Here is an 8,318-nt window from a genome sequence, read left to right on the forward strand (position 1 = left end):
CTTCAGGATGGAGTTTAGGTTATCTGAGGACATGGAGAGCCCCGATGTTGGCAGCCCCCCCTTTGCCCCCCCGCCCCGGGATACAGCTCATAGGCTGAAATGGCCCCCTTGAAACACAAGCCTTCCTAGGCTTGGAAGAAGCTTGAGGAAATTACACCTTGTTAAAGGTGGCCAAGAAAGCCAGGCATGGTGGCGCATGCCTTTAATCTCAGCACTCAGGAGGCAGAGGCAGACAGATCTCCATGAGCTTGAGGGCAGCCTGGTCTAAAGAGTGAGTTCCAGGACAGGCAAGGCTACACAGAGAAACCCTTTCTAGAAAAACCAAGAAAGCAAAACCAAAACAAAAAACAAAAAACAAAAAACAAAAAACAAACAAAAAACCAAATTTCATTGTCTTTGGTACCTAGACTGTTGAAAATTATCTGTTACTCACTCAGATCCAACATTCAGTTTTCAAATGACACCACACGGCTGTTGGTTCTGGCAGAGTGCTGGGCTGGTGCAGAAAGACCCCAGGAGTCAGACAAGGTGTTGGCTGGGAATCTTGGCTCCAACTCTGAATAGCTGTTTGACCCTTAACAAGCTAATGAACCTCTCTGGATGTTGATAACACATCTGAACAATGAACGTGTGTGTGTGTGTGTGTGTGTGTGTGTGTGTGTGTGTGTGTGTGTGTGTCTGTGCGCACGCACGCATGTGCGTGGTATATACTGTTTTGGTTTATCAAGACAGGGTTTCTCTGTATAGCTTTAGCTACCCTGAAACTCACTGTGTAGATCAGAGATCCACCTGCCTCTGCCTCTTAAATGCTGGGATTAGAGGCGTACACCACCACCAGCTGGCATGCATTAGTGTTTTGCTCATATATATGTTTGTGCACCGTGTGTGCCTGATGCCCATTGGAGTCAGAAGACGGCATCCAATCCTCTGGGCCTGGAGTTGACAGTTGTAAATAATTGTCATGGTGCTGAGAATCAAACATGGGTCCTCCACAAGTGCAACAAGTATTCTTTTGTTTTTGTTTTTGTTTTTTGTTTTTTTTGAGACAAGGTTTCTCTGTGTAGCCTTGGCTGTCCTGGACTTGAATTGTAGACCAGTCTGGCCTCGGAACTCACAGTGATCCACCTGCCTCTGCCTCCCTGAGTGTTGGGATTAAAGGCGTGCGCCACCACACCCAGCTGCAACAAGTATTCTTAATTAAGCCACCTCTCTAGCCCCCTGAAACTACCATTTAAAAAAAAAAGATTTATTTATTTATTTGGTTTTTCTTTTCTTTCTTTTTTTTTTCGAGACAGGATTTCTCTGTGTAGCCTTGGCTGTCCTGGACTCGCTTTGTAAATCCAGGCTGGCCTCAAACTCACAGCAATCTACCTGCCGCTGCCTCCCAAGTACTGAGTGCTGGGATCAAAGGCATGCACCACCAGGCCCGGCAGATTTATTTATTTTTATGTATATAGTGCTCTGTCTGCATGTACACCTACACAGCAGAAGGCATTAGATTACATTATAGATGGTTGTGAGCCACCATGCGGCTGCTGGGAATTGAACTCTGGAAGAACAGTCAGTGCTTTTAACCTCTGAGCCATCTCAGAGGTTACCATTCTTAACAAGTCCCAGTATAGCTACTGTGATTTTCAGGGACCAGGGATGTGCACTGAGGTCCTAATTCAGCTCTCAGCAAAGAGATGGCATCTGAAAGGTCCTCCTCATCCACTCCATCCACCTGCTCGGAGCTCCGGGAGGGCATCCATCTTATTACAGTCCTCCTAACCCTCACCCTAGCAAGGAAGTATACCAGATGGCAAATGCCCAGCTGTGACGTGGCAAGGGTTGTCAAAGATGGACCCAGGAAGCTTGTCTCCTAGCAGCAAGCATTTGGCTGCCCTCCAGACACCATGAAGAGAGAGCCAGCTGTCCCTTGGCCATAGCTGTAGAAGAAGGACCGAGATGGGACCAGCAAAGGAGGAAGCCAGACAAGACAGAGGCAGATCTTGGCCAAATGGGCCAGAACAGGGATGCTAGAGTGACCTGTTGCTGGGAGCCACACCCAGGGCCACTGTTGGAGGAAGCTTCAGCTCTTCCCAAGGGCCAAGGAGGACTGGGTGCATAGCTTCCTTTCTGTGCCCATTCCCTCCTGCCATATTACTCCAGCTGGCACAGCAGCTAAGGGTCAGTTGGGGTGCAAGGGCAGACTGCATGGTCTTTTCTGTGATGGTCAGGCGCAAAGGAGCCCAAACACAGGGATTTCCCAGTGACTTGCTCTGTCTCCAACCAAAGTCCTTGCCCTGGAACCAGCTCTGCTTCCAGTCTGGCCAGCAGGACCCAGCAAAACGCAGGCAGAAGCTACAGCCTGGAGCTTTCTATTACTTCCTGCCCTCTTGACCAAAGAAGCCAAGTGTGTGTGTTTGTGCAGCAAGCCTACTGAGTGTCAGGCTCTGGGACCACAGAGAAAAGAGATCCAGCTCCCATGTAGGAGATGAGACAGTCTCCCAGCAACCCTGAGGCCATGAGAGACACAGAGGCCAAGCAGAGCAGGAAACTGTATCTAGAAGGGGGCATCTGATCTCTGTCTGCAAAGACAGGCAGGCTGGGCCTGAGCACAGGGCCAAGAGACACCATAGATGGAGGGATCGACCTCAGAGGAAGTCAGGGGGACAGAGACACTTACACCTCCCATTGCTACGAAAACTAAAAAGTAGATCGGGGTGTGGTGAAAGGCATATGGGGGGTGGGGGTAGGGTAAGCTGGACCAACAGAGGTTTCTGCAATTAATTTAGTGGTTACACTGGAGCCAGAAGACAGAGGAGGTGGCGTCATTTTCATTCAGTGAGGCAAGGAGGGTTTGAGTAAGCTTCCCAGGGTTACAGGAATTGCTGAGCTGGCTTCCTGCATAAGGCTGTGACCAGGGGATGCAGAAACAGAGATGGCGGGGAGGCCAGACAGTTAAAGCTGGGATCTCTTGTGCCAGGCAGGAGCAGGAGCCTGAGTGAGGCAGGGAGGGGGAAGGCCCCCAATTCCGCTCTTGCCTCACTGCAAGAAAACACAGGCACAGCTCAAACAAAAAACAGCCTGGGAGCCTCCACCCTGCCTACTGAGGAAAGGTTTCCTCTTGTGCTGCATCACCATTGGACTCCTGGGCCAGCCTAGCACCTGTTCTGACCATGGACCACATAGATGTTAAATGGGGGGAGGGATAAGGGATTAAAAAGCAGGGTTAGGATTTGGCAAGCCAATCTGCCAGAAGGGAAATGCCTTGCCTCATAGCTGGCACCATGGAACAAGGCTTGGGGGTAAAACAGAGGTCCAGAGCTAGGGCAAGTACCATAGCCGCCTCCAATGCGCTTCGGGCGTTGGCAGCACCTATTGGCATTGCCACCTTCTTTACACAGAGGGCGGGGTCGCTGTAAGCGTGGTTGGTTGTATGGGCAGGCAGGGGATGTGTGGGAGTGTGACAGGTTTCAGATGGTGGCAAGGTCTCTAAGTCTGGACTTTGTGACAGCTGTGGACCACCAACCCCCGCCCCTGCATCCCACCCCACCCAGGGACTCTCCCTTTCCCCACCAACACCATGTAGGTACCTAAGAGGCTTCTCTCATGATACGGGAACACAGGAGCACATCCCTACAACTAGATCCTATTGTCCCTGTTCTATGATGGAGACACTGAGGCTCAGACATGCACTCCTTTGTCCAAGACTGCTTATTTCCAGAGCTCCTGCCAGCCCAAGCTCAGAGCCACAGCAATGAGCCAGTTGAGAACACCGTGTTTGCTACCAGACTGAGGGTTAGGGACCCTAGAGAGACAAACAGCAGCAGCAAGGATCACCACCTGAAAGAGTGAAGGCTCAGAGAGTACCCAGCTGAGGTGGCCAAACAAACTTGTCCGGGAATCCCCATCACACTCACACGTTAAACGTGAGTTCTGGCTCCCCAAGGCAGCTGAGCCCTCGGGGCTGACGGAGAAAAGCCCCGCGGTGGGGAAGACCAGGTACCTAGCCAGCCCAGAGAAGAAAGCTGGGAACCCTCGAGGTAATATAAGCACACTAGTCCAGCTCCGGGTGGGAAAATATAAGGCCCGGCTATATCAGCTTTGGATGAGCTTAGCGCTCCGAACACACCCAGCCTCCCAGGCGTCGTCGTCGAAGGGACAGAGGCGCCCTGGCCAGGTCTTCCCCGACTCAGGGAGTCTCTGAAGACTTCTTCCAACGATGATGGACGAGTTCCCCCAACTGAGAGACCACCCACAGACAGAGACAAAAAGACACCGGGTCCCAAAGGGAAAAGTCTAGTGCAGAGGACTGCGCGCAAGACCCGGAACCCCGAGAGGGCGGCAAGGGCGCACCAGGCAGACTGCCACAGAGCACGAAAAAGTGAGCGTCCAGTCTGATGCCAGGGGGCGGACCAGGCGTCGAGGGACAGAGATTGGAGCCAAAGGGACACAAGGCGCGAAGTGGAGGCGAGAAAGAGGGACAGACTGACAGACCGACCCGCGGGTCAGAGGGCAGGGAGGAAGGCAGCATCCTCCCTCCGCGCAGGTTGCCGACCTTGGTCAGGGTGCTCCGCTAGGTGAGCGGAGGGCGGGGCCGGGGGCGGGCCGAGCCGGGCCTTACCTGTCGGGCGGGCGGGGAGTAGACCCAAGGTGTAAGGCCGAGCGCCTGCGGGAGCGGAGCGCAGCCGTAGGCGGAGCAGGACAGTGCAGAGAGGTGCACAGGCGGCCGGAGGCTGCGCGGGACTGCGAGGGAGGGAGTGAGCGAGGGGCGGGGACGGCGCGCTGGGAGGGGACGTAGGAGGGGCCGCAGGGCTCTGCGACCCCCCGCCGAGGGCCAGCCCTTGGCCAGGGCGAGCCCAGAGCTCTGCGGGCGCTGCGCTTTAGCCAGCTGCGCTCGCCGCTCGCCGCCCGCTCCCCCGAGGCCTTGGCGCCGCCGCCAGGGCGCGGGGCAGACAAAGGAGGCAGACAAAGGCGGGCGCAGCCCCGTGGCAGTGTGGGCACCGGGCGAGGCGGGCCCGCTCCTCCCGGTGCGTAAGAGCCACCTCGGCGCGGCCCCGGGGCGCGTGGGACGGGAGGGGCTCCGGGCAGCGGTGGCGCATCTGGAGCGGCCCTGCGAGGGAGCGGGCGACAAAGGGCAACGGCGGGGCGTTCCTGGCGGACCCCCTCCCCCCGAACAATAGATCCAGGCTGCGCGCTCAGCTGAGGCCGAGTCTGGCGGGCCAGGAGCCGGCGGGGTCCCCAAAAGGATTATTCCGCCTAGGCTGTCAAATGGGACGGAAGAAATGCCGGCGGCAGGGAAGGCGGGACCGGCAGCGGCACGGCCTTTGTAGCCTGAGAAAGTGCGCGGAGTGGGGGAGGTTCTCAGAGAAGCCCTTTTTCCAAGACGGTGTGCACGAGGGCTTCAAAGTGATCGGACTTCACCCGGGTACAGATACCTCACCTATGCCCCTTTGTCCTGTAGGATAGGAGAGACACCTCCACACACCCCCAACACACACACAAACACACGAGTCAGCTTCTCCTCACTTTCGTGTCCCTAGCCGGCCTTGCGCGCTACTCAGCCCAACCCAATCCGGACAAAGCCAGCCCTCGGGGCCCGCTCATCCATCACCACGCGAGGCGCCGTGTCCTGCCGACACTGGGAGTCCCGGAATGCTGGGTTACGGGTCCCACGGCCCCCATAACTCACAACGGGGTCAATGGGGGCGCCGACATTGCAAAGATCAAAGAGTAGTGGGGGCAGACCCGGCACGTGGGAAGAGGGGGAGGGTTCTGTTTCCAGTGTGACAAACTGTGGCTTAGAGGTTTAGGAGCGCGGCTCTGCGTCAGGCAAGATTCCTCCTCCGGTGCCACGGGTCATTGTAAAGAACTCGGGGCTTGAGGCTTAATGGCAGTGCTCTGAGTAAGAAGAGTGTTCTGTACCTCCCAGCCCACAGCAGAGGCTCCAGGGAAATTAGCCCATTGCCCCTGTGAGGTTATTACATGACCGTGGCGGGCACAGAATAGCTTGGTAAGAAGACTAGGCGCTTACTAGCTCTAATATCTGCTTTGGTGATTAACCTGCGGGACACAGCAGGAACTTGAGAACAGGCTGCACCAGAGTAAAAGCAAAGGCCATTTAGTTCCTAGCCTTCACATAGCAGCCCGTAACCACCCTTAACTCCAGGTTCAGAGTATCTAACGCCCTCTTCTGGCTTCCCTCTTTAGGCACACAAGTGGCGCACAGACAGACTTGCAGACAAATGTACACACAGAAACAAATCTTAAAACAAAACAAAGCCGGGCGTGGTGGAGCACGCTTGTAATCCCAGCACTCAGGGAGGCAGAGGCAGGTGGATCTCTGAGTTTAAGACCAGCCTGATCTACAAATCGAGTCCAGGAGAGCCAAAGCTATACAGAGAAACCCTTTCTCAAACAAACAAACAAACAAAAAAACCCCAACTAACAAAACAAACAAACAAACAAACAAAAAAAACAGCTGGGCGTGGTGGTGCATGCCTTTAATCCCAGCATTTGGGAGGCAGATTTTGGGAGGCAGAGGCAGGTGGATCGCTGTGAGTTCGAGGCCAGCCTGGTCTACAAAGTGAGTCTAGGACAGCCAAAGCTACACAGAGAAACCTTATCTCGAAAAACAAAACAAAAACGAACAACAACAACAACAAAAAAACCAAAAAACAAACAAAACAAAGCAAAAGCTCCAGGCTTATGGCACGTATCTTAATCCACCACTCAGAAAGCACAGGAGGCAGAGACTGAAGTGAGTTTAGGTCTATGTAGTAAAGTCTCAAAAAATAACAAACAAACAAACAAAACAGGGAGAGCAGTTAAAACTGTAGCAAAGAAGAGGCTGGACTTAGGGGAGGGCGTGGTGAGCAGGAAGCATCAGGCAGAGGCCTGGTATGCATGCGCAGTAGATGCCCCAAGGAGGTTGTTTCAAATGTTCTGTCTGATGCCCAGCTGTGAGACTCTGTTGCCCAGTTTCTTCCAGAGTGACTCAGTTAGAGGACTAGGATTTTGCCTTATCCAGATTATGGTCACTTGAGCCTCAGTCTCCCTCTCTGTAGAATGGGGCAGTTGAATGGCCGAAGCAGATCCAAATATCTATCCATCAACAGATGAGAGGACCAACACGCTGTGATCCATCAGAAGAAGAGGATGTTAACTGGTCCTAAAATGGGGTGAGGGAACAGCGAAGAGGTTCAACATGTAAAGACGTTTGCTCACAACCTCAATTTGACCCCCACGACCCACATGGAAGGGGAGAGGGCATTACCCCATAAGGTGCAATGGTGAATACATCCAATAAGGTTAGTTAGTTAGTCCCCATAAGGTGCAATGGTGAATACATCCAATAAGGTTAGTTAGTTAAAAGGACTGAAATGGGGCTGGGGATGTAGCTCAGTGGTAGAGCACTTGCCTACCAAACACAAGGGCCAGAGTTCAATTCCCAGCACCAAAAATTAAACCAAACCAAACCCAGCAATAATAACCTTGTAATCATTAAGCTAAGTCAAACAATCCAGATATGAGATTATAAGATGCCACAGAGGTCCAATTGCATTTTGCTTTGCTTTGTTTTGTTCTTGAGGGAGGGTTTTTCTCTTTAGACCTGGCTGTCCTGGAACTCAGTTTACAGACCAGGCTGGCCTTGAACATAGAGATCTTCCTATCTCTGTTTTCCTGAGTGTTGGGATTAAAGGCACGGGACCCACACCTGGTGTACATTTTTTTTTTAAGGTGTTTTGCCTGTTTATATGTGTGTGTACTATGTGAATGCAGTCTTGGATCCCCTGGAGCTGGAGTCACAGATGGTTGTAGGCCACCTTGTGGGTGCCTAGAACCAACAAGTGCTCTTAACTGCTGAGTCATCTCTCCTACTTCTCTTTTAAAAAACCAGTATTTATGGTGATGATGATGTCTGTGTGTGTGTGTACCAGAATGCATGCATATGTGTGCCACCATGCCTGTGTTAGAGGTCACAGAACAGCTTTTTGGAGTTGATTTTCTCTTTCCTCCTTGAACCCAGTCTTTCAGGTTTGGTGACAAGCATCTTTGCCTACTGAAACAGCTTGCTGGCCTGACAGTTTTTGTTTGTTTGTTTTGCTTATTGTTTTAATTGATGAGAATGTTCTGGAAGAGGCAGAGCACTATATACATAATAATAAACAATTTTTTTTAAAGCCCATAAATATTTAGCCAGGCATGGTAGTGCACACCTTTAATCCCAGCACTCCGGAGGCAGAGGCAAGCAGATTACTGTGAGTTTGAGGCCAGCCTGGTTTACAAAGAGAGTTCCAGGACAGCCAGGGCTATTACACAAAGAAACCCTA

Source organism: Acomys russatus, chromosome 29, assembly GCF_903995435.1.
Source record: "Acomys russatus chromosome 29, mAcoRus1.1, whole genome shotgun sequence".
NCBI classification, from domain to species: domain Eukaryota; kingdom Metazoa; phylum Chordata; class Mammalia; order Rodentia; family Muridae; genus Acomys; species Acomys russatus.